At 36.6% G+C, this 22,345-nt stretch overlaps 1 pseudogene; it reads right to left on the bottom strand.

Moving 5' to 3' along the window:
- Nucleotides 1-21,903, bottom strand: part of LOC149213967 (uncharacterized) — a 143,553-nt pseudogene extending 121,650 nt beyond the window's left edge.
- Nucleotides 21,904-22,345: the final 442 nt, after the last annotated feature.

Genomic DNA, 22,345 nt, shown 5'->3' on the forward strand with positions numbered 1-22,345 from the left:
GATACTGACAGTGTGTGGCATAGCAAATGGACTTCGATGACAAGGTTCTTGTATGGTTGACCCATAATCTTGGGTTTTTGGGTGACCCATAACCATGATGCTTGACAGTCTGTTTGGTAAAAGGATGGTGGATTTTATAGTAGATTCTCTTATCCAATGAGATTTTGTAAATGCTTCTTTCACTTTCATTTTTTTCTATACATAGACCTCTTACTAAAACTTTATTGGTAACTTCTTGTCAACTCAATTTATTATGTAAATTAAGACATGTATTTTACTATCAATCCAGGTTGGTAATCTTAGAAGAAAACCACAATTTATGGATTTTTGGATAAGGACTAATATAGAAAGAAGTTTTGAGAATGGAAATACATATTATAAATATAAATCACTCCTCACAACTCAAGAAAAAATATCTAAATCTATTCCATAAAAGCATGCATTATTGGTCAATGAAATTAGACTATTTTAGAAAAACAAGGAAGAGGCTCTTTACAAAGAGACCTGGTTTTCCTCCCTCAACAATTCTATAATGACATTGCCAATATCTAAGTAAACATAAGAGAATGTAATGAAAGTAGAATAATTTAATCTAAGAAAGCTTGAAAGAAGTGAATGTTGTTCAATCTTAGTCCTAGCTCATGGAGAAGAGGCTCTTTTCTAAGAGACCTGGTTGTCCTTCCACATTCAAGCTAATCACTAAAAGGAAGAAATATTCACTTAAAACATGCCATAAAATGAATTCTCATTAAATATATTTACTATTATTTACAGCAAATGAATATAATAAACATGGAGAATCAAACTAGCATATGCACAAATATGAGTATCATACAACAACGAGTACTTAGCTTGGTATGGGGGGCCTTCAACCTTGCTAGTACATTGCTAAAATACTTAGCTACAGAAACTCATTCACTCCAGAAAACACAAAGAAATCATGAAACAAAAGCTTTGTCTTCAATTATCTAAATAAACAAGTTTTTCTACATGTTCCAACTATGAATGCCTCTCCTTAAATAGGAAAAATAATAACCATGTAAGCTAAAAATACTAAAAAAACCATGATTAATTTTATCCCACTTCATCAGGTTGAATCCATCCATTAGTTTCAAGAAATCCGGAAGAATTCCAAAAAATCCTAAAACTGCCCCTTTTTAATAGGGATTTCTAGGTGACAGATCAAGTTTCACTAGCTTTGGTTAAGCCTGTATTTGCTCAATTTGACCGAACCAATAGATGTTCATCCATCTGTGGTTCCTAATATTTCCAAATATGCATTCATATCATGCCCAGGTGTCTTGCACATATCACTTTAATGGAGCTATTATGGGAATTTTCAATGCAATCTAAAATTAATTTTAAAACCCAATTTTTACAAAAAAATTCTAAAAATTGAAAAACTTAAGCTAATTACCTAAATATGAAAAATAATGGTAGAATGAAGCATATGTGAGTTGAATAGGGTGGAATATTATGGTAAGTAAGTGGGTTTATGATAAACAAAAATGACCAAAATTGAGGGCCAACACTTTGCTATAGGTGATGAAATCAAATTCTGTCAAAGTCCCATTTGAGGTTGAAGATATATTTCCATTAATATAGGACTCTTGAATTTTGATGTCCTATGGAGTGAGAAAAATATTCTTAAAACTCATGGTACGTGTGGTCGTGCAATGGTCAAGACATATGTAACTTCAATTGCTCATATATCTCAAACCAGGAAACGAAATCAAATTCCATAAAAAATCAAATTGAGGGCCAACACTTTGCTATAGGTGATGAAATCAAATTCTGTCAAAGTCCCATTTGAGGTTGAAGATATATTTCCATTAATATAGGACTCTTGAATTTTGATGTCCTATGGAGTGAGAAAAATATTCTTAAAACTCATGGTACGTGTGGTCGTGCAATGGTCAAGACATATGTAACTTCAATTGCTTATATATCTCAAACCAGGAAACGAAATCAAATTCCATAAAAAATCAAATTGAGGACCAACACTTTGCTATAGGTGATGAAATCAAATTCTGTCAAAGTCCCATTTGAGGTTGAAGATATATTTCCATTAATATAGGACTCTTGAATTTTGATGTCCTATGGAGTGAGAAAAATATTCTTAAAACTCATGGTACATGTGGTCATGCAATGGTCAAGACATATGTAACTTCAATTGCTCATATATCTCAAACCAGGAAATGAAATCAAATTCCATAAAAAGCCATTTCAGCTAATAGAAAATCCTTTCAAATGAGATATTTTGTACCTTTTGAAATGCTCTTTGGAGTTCGTGGCACTTGCACGAGGTTTGCTAAAGATTGTTTCTCTCTGTTTCATCCATCATTGTGCTTGAAAGCCTCATTCCCATGGAGTCATAACCTGGATCTGACACCACTGATCTAGATATTGGGAGGAGGCCCCCAAGATCTAAAAAATTGAAATGCCAAAAAAATATGAGAACACATAGTAAAAAAAACCACATTTTTTTATATTAAAATAGAGAATAATTGTAAAAGTTACATTGAGGTGGAAAATCTGACCTTTTACAAAATGTGACTTGTTACTTATGGTTTTTTTTAGTTACAATACCACAGGTAAATTCCATTGGTGGGTAACTACCATGGGCGAATAAATTCCATGGGTTCATGTCACTTACAATACCATGGGTAAATACCATGGGTGGATAAATACCATGGGTGGATGCCACTTTCCATTCGGATCATTTGTTGGACTCAATGTTGTAACTAATTAATGCAATTAAATATACTATGCAAAATTTTGTATGGTTGCATGCCTATTTTGTTATTTTATGTGTCATGCACCAGCCATAGAGTCACAATACTTTGTAAGCCAACATATGGGAGGTCTCCACTTCCTTTCTTTTAAGTATACAAGCATGATGAAGGTGTAATCAAAAAATAAAGTTCAATCCTCCTCATCCCTCTAGTAGTTGGTATTCTACCCATTTTTCCTTCATGAGGCCTCTACTTTACATTAGGAGTCACATGCCTTGTTTTATCTCTTGATAAACTTGGGATGATTGCAATATCAAGGTGAGTAGATTGGTCAAATCTAGAAGCAAGTGTCAAACCTACCATACAAAAACAATGAAAGGAGAAAGGGTTCCAATTATTCTAAGAGGATGAAAAAGGATTGCAATTGAACTGATAGGAGATACCATCCATATGATCATTGGACCTTGCCCCAATTATTGATTTAGTAAGGGGAGTAACCTCTTCACCTTATTATGGGAATCTAATGAAAATGTACCTTGGATTATCAACGAATGCTTAGCTCAAGTGGTAGGGATGGTGGTTTTCCATTCTATCCACCCAATTTCAAGTCCCAAGAGACATGGCCCATCATAGTAAGGCTAGAAGGATACACGTCCCATTAGGGTTTGGGATCTTGGCTCTAGTTCTGGTGGTCTCCAGATGTCTCGATCCTAGGCTGAACTATTAGTTTTTTATTTATGTGGCTTATGGGATGTTACATATATTTGGGGAGGTTGCTAGTCCCCCATCAAAGTTTTTGTTGAAAATGTGCTGCATATTCTTCTTATTCCATTCCATATTTAGGGTCCACCTAAAACCATAGCGTTGTTCCAAGTTTAGTTCTAATTTTATTTATTGATGGTAGCAATTATGAGATTAGGGATGCCCTGTAATAGGTTATTCATGCCGGAAAAAGTATTTGTAGAAGATTTTGATGCCTAGATTTGTCCCTGTAGGACTTTATATTCTCCAAGCCTCTTCATGTAGCTTGTTTTAAACACTAAAAGGCTATCTACATTACCAATATTTAGACCTTTTCCACTAATATACACAATGGCAACATGCACTTTTCTTTTAATTGGATTTTAGAACAACACTAATAGTGTATGATTTGGAAGGTAATTAACCAAACATGGAGTCACATGCAAAAGCATGTGCTTGTTATTGTGCACACAAAAAAGGAAAGTAGTCCTTAAATCTTGTGCTTGGAGTTTCACACAAAAATGCAAGAAAGGCTTATAATAAGCCTTAGAGCCTCCTCCAAAAATTATTCTATTGGAGGCATTTTTTAATAGTGCTCAAAGAAATAAAATTCCCCCAAAAGTACTATGGTATATTAAAGACTTCGCCAAAAATTACAAATATTTTCCCTTTTGCACAAGAAAATAACGATTACAACAAGGTTTCACAATCAAGGGTTTGCACCTTCTTGCTACCTTATTATAGGGCATTAGAAAAAATCACATTTTCTTTTCAAGCGATTAGAAATGAGTAATTACAAGAAATTTTGCTCTACCTTTCCATCAAAAAAGTGTAATAAAGACTAACATTTTCTGACTATTCGTAATGCAGACCAATAGAACAAACCAACTACAAAGCTAATCTTATAGATACCCTTTGCTTTCCTTATTACACATAAAAAATCATGATTTTTTTATAAAGGAAGAAGACTTAACCTCATGCATGTGGGATGAGAAAATTTTAAATTAATTAAAAAAAAGTTGTATTTCATGGTTGCCAGGACAAATGAATGGGAAATCCACAGTTATCTTTGTCCTAAAAAGTGACATTTCTAGAAATCTAGCATTTTGGGGACTTTAGTACTAGTAAACTTGTTGTGATGAGGATGTACTCCATTTGTAATGTTGGAATACCCATCCCTTTTCCTGCTAGATTTGGGTATTTTTTTTAGATGCTTTAGGGAATGACAAGATGCCCTTGTGCTAAACCCTTTACTGTTATGTTAAAAAATAGGAAAAATTACAATTACCTTCAATTATTATAATTTTTTCGGCACATATTGGCATATCAATGTTTGGATTTTTGTTTCTCTAATGGTTATTATTTAGAGATGTACTTATTGTGATGAATTTTGTTCATTGGATCCAAAGGATGGGAGATCATTTAAAGAATCATAGAATCTCTATTAAAAGAGAAAGGTCATCGAGATGGAAAGAGAAGATTTGGCCCATATCTATGAAAGTTTGATGTGATGTTAATGAAGTAGTCGTTCCCAAATATAATTTTGGGATTGAGTTCTAACAAGTTGAAAAATCATACTAAAACTGATGTTATCTCACCTTGGGTTACCAATTTTGTAAGGGACTGGAATTTCTAGTTGCTGCAAAGTAAATGTTTTTCCACTAGAAATATTTTAAGTAGAAATGATCATATAAATAATAAATATGGTAAGAATAAAGAAAATCGTGCCAACACAAATGGAAAATAAACCACTCTATTTAGTTCAGGACCTGCTTTCCCAACATTAGAAAATAGGATGTATAGTATTGATACAATTTGAGGTATTCATTTAGATTCTTAAGTTATTCATTTTAAGAAGTTAAGAATCAGTTGAGTCGTGAAAAACCATAATATGTTAGGTCTAGGAGATACTAACTATTATAAGTTGGCAAGACAAGGAGAGCATTTGTGCATAGCTCAATTTTCCCTAAAGTATTTGCTAAAGGGATTTTGATCTTGCAATTATTCCATCCAATTATGAATTACATATGTAACTACACATTAAGGGATAAAGGAAGTCAGATGCACACCCCTAGAATCAGGCTCTCCAGTAGCTCAGGTTCCTAAGTGTCGATTCCAACCAAGGTTTATTTTTTGCACAAGCCACTGAATAGATGGTGGTCTCGGTCGAGAGCCCTAAAATCCAACTCGATCACTACCATAGCCAACTGTAATTGGAATAGTCTACTCAACACATGCAAAATCCTTGTTGTTCATAATGAACTGGCCATTTTGATTTTAGCCTATACATCCTATCTATTGGCCCAAGATCATAATACTAAAAAAAAAGGAGAATTGTATGAGAAATAAGGATAGATCTCCTCTCCCAATTGCCCCCCATCAATGTATATTATGAATATACAATTGATCCTCTAATATAGTGACAAGATAGGAGTCAAAACAAGAATTGAAATGACAACGGGCTCTTAGATCAACCACAAAAAAAATTATGCACCTTAATTATTGTAACTCATAGGGAATGGTAGAAATTATAAGGAATGATCGACAAGGGTCTTATCACTGATAGTAGAAACCATGCAAACTTGGGAACACCCATATATCTTCTCAACTAACATAACCATTGAATTTCCATTTTCTTAACACCATTTTACAGTTTATATAAATCAAAAAATAAATATTAAAAACACCAACTATATTTCAAAAAACCCTGAAGAACACAGAAATCAAATAAAAGAAGATTTAAGATATTTGCTACTAGACCTACACACTGAGAATCAATTGCATTTACTGAAAGCTAAATGAAACTTAGTCGGATGATAAGAATGAAACAATTATTTACTATCAATGGACAATATTTATTACCATGTTGATTTTTTACTTTCTCGAGTGAATCGGCTTATTCATAAATGCCTTCATAGGAAGTCCTTAAAGCCTTATCGATCAAGCTATCCAAATTCCATATAGTATGAAACATCAAACCGTTCTCCAAAATCCCTTCGTTAGGGTAGTACTTAGTTACACATTGGAAACTTGAATCTCTCATTCAACCTCTTTTTCTTAATGAAATCATGTAGTCTACTTTCTATTTTTAATTGCAAAATAGAGAGTTCATAGACCCCCTCAGTTTCCATACATGCATTGCAAGAACCACAAGGAAATTTCTGATTATAGGCCTCAATTCATAATTCTATAGAAAAACAAAAAGATACAAGACAAGGGTGGAAACTTAAGAAAAATAAGCTCCATAAAGAAGCTCACAAAAGTTAATATAGAATTGGTGCACTTTTCCAAAAGGAAATTCTCAAAATCACTTTTTCAATTGAAAATGAATCCATTCTTCTAGATTTCTTAGAGACACAAGGGTTGATTCTACAAATATTGTCATTATAGTGCTAAAAAAACTATGTTGAAGAGAACCAAAAATTCTAGTATGCATTATGGCCTATGAAGCCAACATATATGTGGATAATTTTATCAGTTGTGTCCCGAGAGACTCCTCCATAACTAAAAAGTCTTGAATTTCCTTTTGAGGCCCCATCAAAATTGAGGTTGATGAAATCTGGAAGAGGAGGGGACCAAGTGGAGGGGATGGAAGTAAAAGACAGGGGACAAAGTGTGTAAGGAGATATAGGAAGAGATTCCAATGGAGGAAATGACTGGATGTTCAAATGGGTTGCATTCCCAATCTTTATCGATCCAAGAGAAAGAGAGAGAGAGAGAGAGAGAGAGAGAGTATGGACTCCCTCGGGTTGCTAAGAGTGAGATGCCATACATCACTTGAGGGGGAGGATATAATTCAAAATATTTGTTGATTTATTTCTTTCCAAGTATTCAAGAGGAGAAATTTATGTAGAAAATTCTAGGCTTTATTGATGATGGGGTTGGAAAAGCGAGAGGTTCGCCAAGACAAGAAAGTGGAGGTGATGTTGGTGGAGTTAAAATATGATTGGGATGAAAGAATTTCAAGAATATCCCATAGGGAGAAGATATAGATGCAATTGATGAAGATATGATTGATGGATTCTGAGTTAGAGAGGAAAAGGAGGTGGATGGAGGGTCTGCGAAATCCCTCACATTGAAGCTTGTCCCAAGTGAGAGTTTTGTTCTAGAATATGATCCATAAGAAGAGAGATATTTTGGGCCAATACCTAAGTTTCCATGGTTATTCCCAAATCCGATAATGTATAGCAATTTTGTGAGAGGAAAGGAGGCTACAAGTTTCTTTGAGATTGAAAGTTCCTCGTGGTCAATATCCCCAATGAAGGATTTTAGATCCTTCTTGAATTGGTATTTTCTGATCTGCAACTATTTTCTATAAAGAAATCCTTTCTGTGAAATTTTATTGGACTCCTCCTTATTCCAATCAATCTAAGAACACCATTGAGAAAGGTGGGGGCAGGAGGATCTCCAATACTGTGCAATGGAATTAAGGCCTTGAGCTTGAAGATAATTTTGAATGGAATTTAGTTTATTTTGTTGAGATATCTTGGGCCATTGATGCCATGAGTCTTCCCAAAATAGCACACTTTGTCCATTTTTTTTATCTCCCATAAGAAGTGGTATTTGATGCATTTCTTATGTTCCCCTATTAGACAAATGAGTTGAGATTATTGAATGTTGGGAGTATATTTGTTCCCCCACATTTCACACCAAAGGGCTTCAAGTTTTTAGAGCCAACTCCACCAAATTTTGGCGCACACATCCTTGCTAAGAGTTTCGAGATCCCTGAGTAATAAACCCCCCACTATTTTTGGTTGAAAGAGTTTGTCACAGGCTATTAAAGCCCATTTTTTCCCCTTTTGTTTGCTTCTCATAGGAAGATTCTTTGAATGGATTTGATGTTGTTGAGGATGGATTTAGGGGAAACAAAAGAAAAGATTAGATAAATGGGGAGAGATTGAAGGAAAACTTTAATATGACTAAAGAATCTTGTTAGATTAGGAGACGAAAGGTCCAATTGGAGAGACACGCTTTCAATTTTTGCACAAGATTTTCCAAGATAGTTTTCCTCAAGGTGTTGTTGGTTAGTGGGGCTCCTAAGTATTTGGCTGGAGGGAGCTATTTTTAAATCCAAGTAGTCTATAAATGTGAGTTTTGGTGGTTGGAGGGGTGTTGAAGGAAAATATTTGATATTTGACTAGGCTTATAGATGTGTAAGAGGAATCCAAGAATGTTTTGAGGGCATATTTGAAGGAAATGGCTTCCTTGGATGAGGCGATACCCAGAAGCAAAGTATCATCTACAAATTGATGGTTGGTAGATGAGTGATTAGCAAGTCCTAGAGGGAGGCCTTTCAAAATACCATGAAGTGAATTCAAGATTGTATTCCCAAGAACTTCAGCCATCAAAAGAAAGATATATGGGAAGATGGGATCTCCCTATGTAATGCTCCAAACATGTTGAAGGGGGAAGAAAGAGAACCATTAACAACAATGGAGAAGAAAGTTTTGGTGATAAGAACCATCATCCAAAGAACCCATATTTATTTAAACCTAGAAGCAGTCAGAGTGTGGAAAATGAACTACTCGATGAGTTTATTAAAGGCTTTAAACATATCTCTTTTGACTAGCATGCCTAGGGTTTTGTTGGATTTGAGGGAGTTTACGTGCTTGTGGGAAAAAATTATGTTGTATATGATTTTTCTACCTTCCATATAACCTATTTGTTATGGAGATATAAGTAAAGGAAGGATGAGTTTGAGTCTATTAATAATGACCTTGGAGATGATTTTGTAGATAAAGTTTCAAATAGCTACGGGGATATAATCGAAAGGAAAGTTGGTGCCTGAGTATTTTGTGATGAGAGCAATGTAGGTTGAATCAAAGGCGTGGATAATAGAGGAGGAATGCCTAGAGTCTTTTAATATTTTCCATATTTATCTCTTTGGGATCAGCTAACAAGCCTAATAGAAATTAATTGTAAACCCATCAAGGCTAAGGGGTTTTCCTTTGGGCATGTCCATTACAACTTCCTCTACCTATTGAATCATTATTTCTTTGAGTAATTGATCATTTTTCTCTCTAATGACGATTATGGATATGTTGTTGATAATTTTCTTGATGGTTGGTCTTTTTTCTAGGATATGATCAGCTAGGAGAGTTTGAAATTGATATAATAAGTCCTAAGTAATGTCTTCATGACTTTAAACTTTAATATTTGAAGAAATTTTGATTCTCGTGATCTTGTTGGTTTGCTGATGATTGAGCATAGATATGTAAAAAAAGAGTATTTTTCTCCCCTTCTTTTAACCATTATATTCTTGATTTTTGCTTCCATAATATTTCTTCTTTGTTAAGGCATTCTTCTAGTTTGAGAGAGGTAGCTATCTTCCTTTGGTTAAGTTCTTATGTTCTACCTTTTGTGATTATTGTTTGTTGTATATTAGTCATCTCTGTTTCAAAAGGGTTTTGGCTTTGTGTGTATTGTCAATCTTGTTTGTATTTCATTCACTGATTTTGTCTTAAGTAATTTGAGTCATTCTTGAAAGTATAACATGGTTATTCCTATAAATACACTCGAGTCCCTCCACCAAGTTTCCATTTTAGAGAGGAAGTATGGATGGTTGATCCAGAAGCTTTTGAATTTGAAGGGTTTTTTCCTTGGGCTATTCATCCAGTTCATTGATAGTCGAACTTGCCAATGGCTAGAATTATTGCTTGGTAATATCATAGTCTTAAAGTTGGTGTTCGAGATCAATAGAGACTTTGTAATTAGGAATTTGTCCACCTTGGATGTTATTTGAGCAATGCCTCCTCTTTTGTTGTTCCATATGTGATCCAGGTGGATATTGGTGGCCACCTACCAAATCCACTTGGACCCCCACCATTGTTTCTTTCAGCTTTTTAGTTTCCTTAATTGTAGCCCAATTTACTATTTTTAGCAGTTTTTTGGGTCCTGATCTTTCGGAGCTGTTTTAAGGCCCTAAATGACATTTTTTGGGAAAATTGGGACCATGGACCAATGTTTCTCTTCCCAAAGTTGTATTTCTCGGATAGATCTTTCTAACGAGATAATGTGCGCGTCAAATGGAGATCGTATGCCAAAGTTATGACCCTGGCAAGTTGATGTACCAATTTACCCAAATGGGGCCCATAGTTTGGCGTTTCATCTTCTAGGGTTAGGTTTTGGAATGTTAAGGGTTTTTCATTGTTTCTCAACAATAAATAGGCCTTCAAGCCTCATTGTAACATAGTTCAGAGGCATGTAGCTGCCACATCTCTTCTCAGAGATAAGCTACCATCGCCCTAGCTGGTTTATTTCCAACTCTGTTTCTAAGCATATTTCAGTATTTTACATTAATGAAATGAAGTATTATTTCCGCTGCATCTCTATGTTTATGGTTATCTCTATAATTTGTGGCATTCCTGTTTAAATCTAGATCAGTGGCATCAAAACAGTCTGCTTTTTCTCTATTTTTCTTTGCATGTCCCCAACGAGGTCGAGATATAAGGAGTTAGGGCTTGAACTGGTCGAACCTTTGCAAGACCAGCCTCGCAAATCTTGATGGCCTCCCATGGTGGATGAAAAGAAAGATGAGGGGGCAGGAGATCCTATCAAAATCTTGCTCGAAGAAGCCCTCGAGCGACAAAGGAACGCGATGATGGACAACTTCGCCCAGATCCTTCAGCGGCTACCCAGGGGCGACGCATCGACTTCCAGCAGCTACTCTGGAAATGCCACACCATTTAAGGTACAATTTAATTTTGAAATCCCCATATTCGAGGGTTAGATAGATGCAAATGTCATTGATAAATGGTTAAATATGCTAGAAGGTTATTTTTCTATTCATGATTTTTCCAGTCAAGAAAAGATTATTTTCGCACTTCTCAAAGCAGCCCCCCATGTCAAGGATTGGTGGGAAACCTACTGTGAGCTGAAGGATGAAATTAAAGGCTCAATTTTTTCAGCCGCACCCATTTGGGATTCCTTTCGAGAGGCCATTAAGGGGCATTACTACCCTGTAGGAAGCTATGAGGATCAATACATAAAGTGGACCATGCTGTGGTAGAGAAGGGACCAAGACATGCCAAAGTTTACCAATATTTTCCATACCCTTCGCACAAAGTTGGGTATCAAGGATTCAGAGCGGCATTTGATACTCAAATACCGTGGTTACTTGCACAAGGACATCCATAAAGAAATAGAATTCCTGAACATCCCCTCGCTCGGCACATCATACCGATATGCCGTCAAAGTCGAACAAAAGTTTAAACAGAAGAAGCGAGACTTTGGATCTACGAATCCGAAGCAAGGGAAAGGTGCCCCCAAACTGCAGAACAAAGGACAAAGCTAAGGCTGGGTGGCCCAAGAAAACCTGCCAAAGCTGCAAGCAAAGAACAACGCCGTGAAGCCGAAAAAGGACACAAGAAAGTGGTTTGAGTTCCATAATAGCTTCACTCTCAACACAAGTGAGTGTCGGGCCAAACAGTCACTGATGGCCGAGCTAAAGGTTTCAGAATCAGATGCATGTTCCGACTCTGAGTTAGAACCCGACAAGGGGAATGACAAAGGGAAGCAGATTATCGATGTGGAGCCCAACGCCATTGTTGCCACCACGAAGATCCAGAAGGAGGAACTCGAAGATCCAGAGGAGGAGGAGCGTCTCTTCCACTCCCAAATGTGGGTAAAGGGCTCCCCGCTATAGTTCATTATCGATAGTGGGAGCCAAAAGAACCTCATTTCGGCAGAGGTCGTGAAGCGGCTGGGCTTACCAACCACAGCACATTCACAAATTTACACCATCGGGTGGCTTCACCAAGGACGGGATCTTCGCGTGAGCCGGCACTGTTGCCTTCCATACAACATCAAGCCCTTCACGGATGAGGTATTGTGTGACATTGCTCCCCTTGAAGTTTCTGATGTATTATTAGGACAAATTTACTTGTGGAAGTGATATGTTGTGTATGAATCAAGGCCCCGTGATGTTATTGTTACTTTGGGAAATAAGTTGTACAGGATACCGGAGGTAGCACCGCCTATCGCCATCTCTTTGATTACTGCAAAACAATGTAGTAAGCTCATTTCCAAAACCAGGAAATTTGTTTTCTTGATGATACGCCCTCAAGGAACGAAGAAGATGGTGGCCACAACCTCTAGATAAGGCCCCTCCGCACAACAACTACAGATGGACAAGGTTGTGGAGGAGTATGAGGATATCTTCACCTCCCCCGTAAGGGTTCCTCTACACTGTCAAGTCAAGCACTCCATCGATCTGACCCCAGGTGCACCGCTGCCCAATGGACCAATATATCAGCACTCTATTTTGGAGAATGATGAAATAAAGAGGCAGATTCAAGAGCTGCTACAAAAAGGTCACGTCTATCCAAGTTCATCGCCCTGTGGGAGCTTGATCGTGTTGGTACAGAAGAAGGATGGGACTTGGAGACTACTATTGGGTGCTGAACAAGATCACTATCCATAATAGGTACCCGATCCCACAGATTGATGACCTCTTGGACCAACTGAAGGGGGAAAAATATTTCAGCAAGATCGATTTGAAGTCAGGATATCACCAGGTACCAATCGAGCCCTTCAATGTGTGTAAGACTACCTTCAAAGCCAAGGAGGGCCTTTTCGAATGGTTGGTTATGCCTTTCGGATTGACAAAAGCTCCTGCAACCTTCATGAGGATAATGGATGACATCTTGCAGCCATTCACCAACTCATTTGTAGTGGTAAGCTTGGATGACATCCCGATCTTCAGCCATAGTTGGGAAGAACACCTCCACCACATCCGACAAGTTCTCCAGACACTGCGGCAACACAAGTTATGTGCTAATTTGGAGAAATGCACTTTTGGCATGACCCAGGTTCAATATCTGGGATACATTATTAATGAAGAGGGGGTACATGTGGATCCATCCAAGATCCAAGTCATTCGAGATTGGCCATCTCCAACCACTCTGACAGAGCTTCGTAGCTTTCTAGGTCTTGCCAACTTCTACCGCAGGTTCGTGTTGCAATTTTCTCATATCACTTGGCCCTTGATTCAAGTCACCAAGGGAGGAGCGAAAGAAAAATTCTTTTGGTCTGAATCTCAACGGAAGGCATTCACGGAGTTGAAAGATCACCTTTGCACGGCACCAGTGCTCGCATTACCGGACTTGCAACAACCATTTAAGGTCGAGACAGATGCCTTTGACTATGCTGTTGGGGCAGTCCTCACTCAACACGGGCATCCAGTGGCATATCACAGTGAGACATTTTCAGACACAGTCCAGAAGTATCCCACTTATGACAAAGAGATGTATTCCATTGTGCAGACCTGCCAACAATGGAAGCATTACATTTTGGGGAAGGAAAAGGTCATCCACACAGATCATCGACCCCTACAGTTCATACAGACCCAAGGGAAATTGCAGAATGATTGCCATCAGAAGTGGTCCACATACCTGCAACAGTTCCATTTGAATACCAAGTATAAGAAGGGTAGCACCAATAATGTTGTAGATTGCCTCAGTCGACCACCGATCTTGGCATTAACCACTGTACTCAAATCTTGTGGGCACGAGACTTCTGATTGGCCACTTCTCTACAAAAGCGACCCAAAATTCGGCCACACATACCAGACACTCTTGGAGGGTCAGCATGTTCCAGATTTTCACCTCCAGGATGCCCTGTTATGCCACCTCGGTCACCTTTGTGTTCCTTCAAGCGAGCGTGCCAAGATGATTTCAGAAGCACACTACAGTCGGGTTGCTAGACATTTCAGGGTTGAGAAAACAATGGCAATACTGCAGAAGTATTTCTATTGGTCAAATCTTCGACAGGATGTCGGGAAGTACATCAGATCATGCACTGCCTACGCCATTGCCAAACTGACCATCAAGAAGCAAGGCCTCTATACCCCGTTGCCTACCCTTAGTCGACCTTGGGAATCCATCTCCATGGATTACATGTCAAGTCTTCCTTCCACTAAGCATGGAAACGACTGTGTTTTTATGGTCGCCGACAGGTTCTCGAAGATGGCCATTATGGCTGCCTGCAAGAAGAATATCACAGCATAAGCCACTGCTAAACTCTTCTTTGAACGAGTGTGGGTACACTTTGGGATCCCACTGTCTATCATCTCAAATCGGGATAGTAGGTTTCTCAGTACATTTTGGTCCAGTCTCTGGTCGATGCTCGACACAAAACTCACTAAGTCCATAGCCTTCCATCCTCAAACTGATGGCTAGATAGAGGTTGTCAACAGGATGATCGTACACATTCTGCGCATTTACAACTCAAAGTATCCACGCACATGGGACGAGAGCCTCCCCTATGTTTAGCATAGCTACAACCAGGCTCTCCACAGCTTGACTGGCCACAAGCCTTTCAGGTGGGCTTGGGATTCCAGCCACTATGTCCCATTTATGTGGCCATGCCATTTGTAGCTACTCACGCAGATTCGGCTCATGTCTAGTCTGAAACAGATAAGGCAAACAACTTCATTGAGCATATCCAACATATTCACCAGCAAGTCCATGACATTCTGGAGAAATCAAATGCTAAGTAAAAGTAGCGACATGATCAACATCGGGTGCCACACAAGTTTCAGGTGGGCGACAAAGTCTGGTTGCATTTGCAAAATGAACGCCTTACCGGAGCATATCGGAAACTCAGACCACTTCAATATGGTCCTTACACCATTACCAAGGCTGTGGGAGACAATGCATTTGAGCTAAGCATTCCCCCATTCCTTGGCCTACACCTAGTGTTCAATGTGGACCACCTTCAGCCATACTTTCTACCATTACTAGACACATCCGACATTGTAGAACAGCTCACACCCACAAAGTTAAATCCATATTGCATGGAACAAGCTGCAGCTGATCGGATCATGGACACACAGATCAAGCACACTCGCCAGCAAAATATGCAATTGTATTGAGTTGTCAAAGCAGGCAAACTCCTTCGCCAGGGCAAGTGGCTCACTAGGGACCAAATTCAACAGAATTTTCCTCATCTCATGGAGGAATGTTATCGGGAAATCTAGTGTCCACTTGGAGCTGCTAGTCCCACTAAGATGGGTAGCTATCTTAGAAACAAACAAACTAAAGTTATTCTCATTTTCCTTTATGAGAAGTAGATAGGAGAGAAGTAGAGTACCAACCTCAATCTTGTGCTTGGTTCCTTGCTTGTTTCCTCTCCCTTCCGACAGATCTTTGCCGCTCCTTCCTTGCTTACCCCACTTCAAAGAACACTTGTAAATTCAAAGTAGCATAACACTATCGAAGTACAAAGATCTACAATCATAAACAATATAGGACTAGATATATATTGACCACACAAATGCATATATTATCAAAAATACAAGAATGTGGAGGAAAACTTGAATAGCTTTATTAATAGAAAGAATAGCAAAGAGGATTACAACCCATTGATCTGACCCAACATCATCCTCCCAGCATGAAAGCCCTTCTTCACCTCATGAAAATATTAGATCACCCAACACTATGATATTCCACCAAGAAATCAACAACACTTCCTTACAAATACAAGATTCCAGCCTCTGGATCTCTGTGATGAGGGATCCATATATAGATGTTTTCAGGGGGGTGAGTCAGCTTCAGGGATTTTGATTAGTGTCCTCTCTCTTATAGTTCTTGGTTCCACTTGGAGATACATGATCTCTTACTCATCCCTGGGTGAATTCAGAGAGGCAAGTGTCACAGGAGAAGTTTCTGGAAGATTCCATGATCATCCACCTTGCAAACTGTCCCTGCCATTTGTCTACTCTCACCCATCGCACCCTACAAAAGGGCTTTCCAGTATGCATTGCATTCTTTACACTGAGCAGGTGAGATGCATCGCACCCTTAGCACTAAGCAGTCTGTATGGTCTAGTTTTGACTAGTTCTGAGCAGTTTTCCATGGAGAACTTCTGGGAGATGATGTAATCAGTTGACCTTGTTCCTTTAGGGTGTGAAAAAATACTTTTAGGGACTTAGAAGCCCTTGGTTTATGGACATATATGATCGGGGTTGCAGTGCCCAAAAATGTCTATAACAAGGAACTCAACGCAATGGGGACCATTGCTTCCTAAGGGGGGAGGAATGATCCAAGTGGATATTGGTGGCCACCTGCCAAATCCACTTGGACCCCCACCATTATCTCTTTCAGATTTTTAGTTTCCTTAATTGTAGCCCAATTTACTATTTTTAGCAGTTTTTTGGGTCCTGAACTTCCAGAGCCATCTTGAGGCCCTAAACGATGTTTTTTTGGGAAAATTGGGAGCGACATGGGTCCATGGACCGATGTTGCTCTTCCCAAAGTTGTAAGTCTCGGATAAATCTTTCTAACGAGATATTGTGCACGTCAAATGGAGATCGTATGCCAAAGTTACGACCTCGGGAAGTTGATGTACCAATTTACCCAAACGAGGCCCACAGTTTGGTGTTTCATCTTCTAGGGTTAGGTTTTGGAATGTTAAGGGTTTTTCATTGTTTCTCAACAATAAATCGGTCTTCGAGCCTCATTGTAACATAGTTCAGAGGCATGTAGCCACCACATCTCTTCTCAGAGATAAGCTACCATCGCCCTAGCTGGTTTATTTCCAACTCTGTTTGTAAGCATATTTCATTACTTTACATTAATGAAATGAAGTATTATTTCTGCTGCATCTCTGTGTTTATGGTTATCTCTGTAATTTTTTGAGTTCCTGTTTACATCCGGATCAATATGTGAGTACCATTTTAAGTGTTAAGATCCATTAAATGAGAATTGTTTATGAATTCATTGAAGAGTTGAATTTCTTCCTCTAGTATTCGTATTACTCCTTTTTCATCCTTGAGGTTTTTGATAATGTTGAATTGTCCTCCTATAATCCATGGTCAGTATTCAATAATTTGGTGAGCCTTCTGGAGATTTTGGAGAAATATTTTTTTTTTCTTGAGGGTTTGGGATATAGACATTAGAGATATAATAATGAGTCATTGAGAAAATAGGTTGGAAGTTTGCAGAAAGGACTCGAGGGATGGAGGAGTTTTTTAGGGTGACAATGGAGGGTTTCTAAATAAGGGTTAGGCCTCCTAAGGTGCCTACGGAATTTTGGGAAATATGATCAATGTTTCTCCATGTAGTCTTAAGATCGATTTGGAGATTTGAAGGTAAGCATTTTATTTCTTGAATCATGAGGATATTAGGTTTTTTGAGGTTGATTTTATGTTTTAGGAGTCTATGATTGGATTTACCATTCAGACCCCTTATGCTCTAGGTAATTAATTTCATTGGGAAAGATGGGAGGAAGGTTGGAAGATGGCAGACACACCCTGAATTAACTAGGAAGTCACCTAAGGCTTGAATAAGTTGATTCTTGTTTTTCCTTCCCTTTTTCTTTGGTTCTTTTGAATTATATCCTTGATCTTTTGGATCATTTTCCTCTGTACCTTGAGATGTAAAAGCGGAGGAAGGAAGGAGAGAATCACCTAGAATTGAGCTTGGCGAAAAAGGGATTCTTTCTTCGTGATGCAGGCTCTAGTTATAATTTGAACCTAATCCTTGGTTATGGTCATTGGATCTTTGTTGTGTCGTTCCTCTGATAATGTTTGAAGGTCAATGTCTGGAAGTTCCATGGAATTAGTCTCTTCAGGATCTGATTTGTCTGGAATATTTTCCCCCATTTACCATTCTTCTAGCTACTTTTGCTCAGTGGTATCGTGGTGTTGTTTTCCTATTGTTGAATGCAAAGGTTGGCTTGCTTGGCCTAGTTATTGTGATTATTGGTGCTCTGATTCTTGCGCTGAGCATTATTATAGGGTTGCAAATTGATATTGAATTGCACTTGTTTTAGCAGTTGATACATCATTCCTTTTTTGTTGGTTTTTTTCTTATGTACAACCTTGGTAAATCATTCTGTGTCTTGAGATGCAACCCATTGGGACATTGTTTTGAGTTTGGTTTGTTGGGCAGTCTCTAAACAAGATTCCATGTTTGTGACATTTACGGAAACATGAAAAGGGATCTATTTGTAGTTGATTGACTACTCCCAAACCTCGTACTCACTACTTAACATAATGTTGGTTGGAAGAGGTCGTGATAGGTTGACATAAGAAAAGAGACAAGTGTAGGAATTATATCTACCATGTGTTGTAGTGTCTGATATCATTACAAATTTCCCAGTCACATTCCCTATCCCTAGTAGTATGTCATGGACCCAATATTCCTGTGGCAAGGAATATGGTTGGATCCATTCTAGTGTTATGGAGAAATCCTTTTTTTTATGGGTTAAATTTTGGAGTGTAGTGTTTCATGAAGAGGCTCGCTGAGTTCAAAAAGTGTGACCCTCCCTGAAAGATTATGTCTCTGTCATTTATGTTGTTAAAGATAGCAATAAAAACCCTTTGGAGCCTAGTTTGAGTTCTAGGTCTCCCTTGAGAACCCAGTTTTTCTTTATCCAAGTGATGAGGGATTTTTCTGTTGGCCAAATGCCAATAATTTGCAAATGATAGTGTATTCCCTCATCTTCTCTACCTTTGCTCCTATTTTCTCTAGAGGAAACTCCAGGAGGGAAAATTTTGTTGTTTTCGGTAGACATGTATTTTCTCTATTGGTGGCAAGACATGATTGTTGTTCAGAGGCTACAATGGAGGACTCGAGGCATCTGGTGTCAGAAGATGCTTGTTGTTGGGCATCACTAACACTTGAATTTTTTGCAGTAGTCTTTGTTGGTAGAGGCGATTTAGTTTCTAGTATGTTGTGGAAGGAGGAGCCTCCTCCTTCCCCCATGGGGGCATCGTGAGTTAGGAAAAAAGATGAGGGCACAAATTGAAAAAATCCTAGAATGCATCCTTTTGCAAAGCCAAAAATATTGGTTCTATAAGCACATTTACTTCAAGTATGGACATTAACAAACACAAATCTCAAGTCTTTTTCTTTAAGACTCCAATTGTAGTTCAACAACATGTGCCTCAAATCTTAGGGTTCCAAATCGGTAAACTCCCTTCAAAGTATTTAGGAATGGCCTTGGCAGACAACTCCTTTAAATGGAACCTATGGGAGGAACTCTTATCCAAATTCCACAATAACTTAGCAAGTTAGACATTCCAAACTCTTAACATTGTAGGAAAATTGATTCTTCTTAAAGAAATGCTCCAAGCAATACCAATATATCTTTGTTTAACAATGATGGCTCCATCTTCCATCCTACAGGAATTACGCATGATTTAGAGAACTTTCCTCTTGGTGGTTCATGTTAGGAAAAGAAATGGTTTTTAGTGACATGGGACAAACTCTACTGACCAGAGCTCAAGGTTTCTCTTACCCCTTCTTCCCAAATTCATGAACAATGATCAATCATCTTTGAGTCATGGTAGTAACTCCCTCTCTTACCAAATTAACACAATATCCCGCTAAAAAAAACTAAAATATTGCAAAATAAAATATAATACTACAAAAGGTAAAAAATATTTTACAACAAATCCAATTAAGAAACAATACTTTACCTCTAATAAACCTCAATATATAAAACATTAAATACCTATATATAAATTTTATTAAAATTCAAAAGACTAAAATAAACCAATATTATTACACCACAAAATGAAAATACCTCCTCCTCTTAAAATCTTTTACCCCTATCTAACCTGAAACCCTATCCTCTTATTATGCTGCTAGTAGGATATAACATATTCAGTTTTTCATTTCATTGACTTGCTATTAGTTTTTCTTTGACTAAAAAAATTTAAAATCTTTCCAATGTTTAACATTATGAAATTAAATTTATTATTTTTAAATAAAATTTATTTCTATTTATCACAAATATGATTGGTTAAAATGTCTCCCCTCTTATTGTGTAATGATGGCAAGAATTGACTTTTGTGGACTCTATTATTAACTGCTATGTACTATATCACCAATTACTATGTACAATAAATATAAATAATCTGAAAAATAGCATTATATATTAATTACTATGTAACATAAACACAAATGGTTTGTAATTAAATTCAAAAATCTCATTTTTTCATTGGTGTAAATTAGTGAATAGACAATTTTTAAGGGTTTTATTTTTTAATTTGAAAAATATAAATTTGGAAAAAAAATACAAAAATAACATGTGTACAATTTTTACAACTCTCATTATATCAATCTATACTCTAATGACATGACGTGTACTATAATATGAACATTATATAAAAAAAAATTATCATTATTCAATATTAAATAAATAATTATTAACTAGTTATCATTCTCTTCAATGTCAATTATATATATAACCTTTATCTACCAAAAAAAATGTTTAATTATATTTAAAAAATTAATAAAAAAAAGCTAAAAAAATATTCATATAACTCGTTTTACAATTTTATTATTGTTTAGAGTACATACAACACATCATGATATTAAAATATTTTATTAAATTAAGTGACAGAAAACACTACTTATATTGTTTTGTTTATAACAAACAAACCAAATCAATAAACAAATAAAATTATAATTAAGTTAAACCTTCCTTCCATTTATCAAGTTTTCATTGTCTAAACCAAAAAATACAACTCTATATCATTATTATAACTATTTCTACTTAATAACACGGTAACAAATTATTATATAAAACTTACGTGTTTATTTCTATTTCATATCATTTATTAATAAATAATTAAATAAAAATGAAAAATCCTATAAAGAGACCAGACTAGAGAAGAAGAGTTGTCAATGGCCAATCAATATTGTGACATAGCCATCGCTTCATTCAATGTTTACAAAATACACGGTTGATCAGAAAAAGTTATTTAAAATTTACCAACCTAACAAATACATTACGAAACATCTTACTCTTACCAAGAGCATTTTTTTTAGAGTTTTATACTGTCATTTTCAAAATCCGGTGTCTGTTTGATAGGGTTAAAATGTTAAATTTATATTTAAAATTTGTAATTTAAAATAATTTTGATATTTATTAAAATTCAATTCATAATTATTAAAATTATAATTTCATATAAAATAAAATAAAAAAATTCAAATTTTCTCTTATATATAAGTAATTATATGAAAAGGTGCAAAGAGACGTGGATAGGATTGTTAAATGAAAATATCATTTATTTTTTTCGGCAAAAATTGTTGCCTTCTCAAGCTGCCGAGTCAGAAGAGCACTTTTATTCAATAAATTTGCAAAATTTGACTCGCTAAAGCCAAGGCTTCACATTGCAATGATTCCTTGTGAAATGTCACTATTCAAACTTTTGATTGCTACCATGCACTATCAAAATCTATGTCCTTTAACATCTCGTACATCCACAAATACCGGAATAAAAAAAATAGACTTAATTATGGGCAACATATTTAAAAATTGCCCAGTTGTAAAAAAAATGCAGGTTCGCTTTTACAACTTGTTAAGATACCTGCCGATCAAAACGTCCCAGGTGCAAAAAAGCAGCATCAAGTATATCAACCCTGTTGATTGTAACAATCACAATAATACCAATGTTCACTTCAAAGCCACTCATTTTGGTAAAAATCTAATTCATGGTTTTTCCTATGGCATAATTAACGGTATTTTTGTCAATTTATTCATAAGTATTTTAAATTGTATTTAAAATGGACTTTAGATAGCATACCACATGGGAGAAAAAAGAACTCCAAAGAACAAAACAAAACAGAGGGAACTCAACTCTGGACTGAGAGAGAGCAAATCAAAGAAAAGTAAATCTCTATAAAATTAAAATTGTTGGAATGAGGTATCCAAAAAATGGAAAATAATATCATGTATTTATAAAATTAAAATTTGAAATAAAATGGAGAATGAAGTTGAAATGGAATGTGATATGAAGCATTTAGAATCTAAACCTAAATAAGGATGTGAAATTTTTGATTCATTATTTTTAAGCAAAAAAACATGTCTCCCAATCTGAAATATCCAATCCTAGTTGCACATCATCTGGATTTTAT

The sequence above is a fragment of the Pinus tabuliformis genome, chromosome 1_1, assembly GCF_031772625.1.
Source record: "Pinus tabuliformis cultivar Carrire ecotype Pingquan chromosome 1_1, CPIR1, whole genome shotgun sequence".
NCBI classification, from domain to species: Eukaryota; Viridiplantae; Streptophyta; class Pinopsida; order Pinales; family Pinaceae; genus Pinus; species Pinus tabuliformis.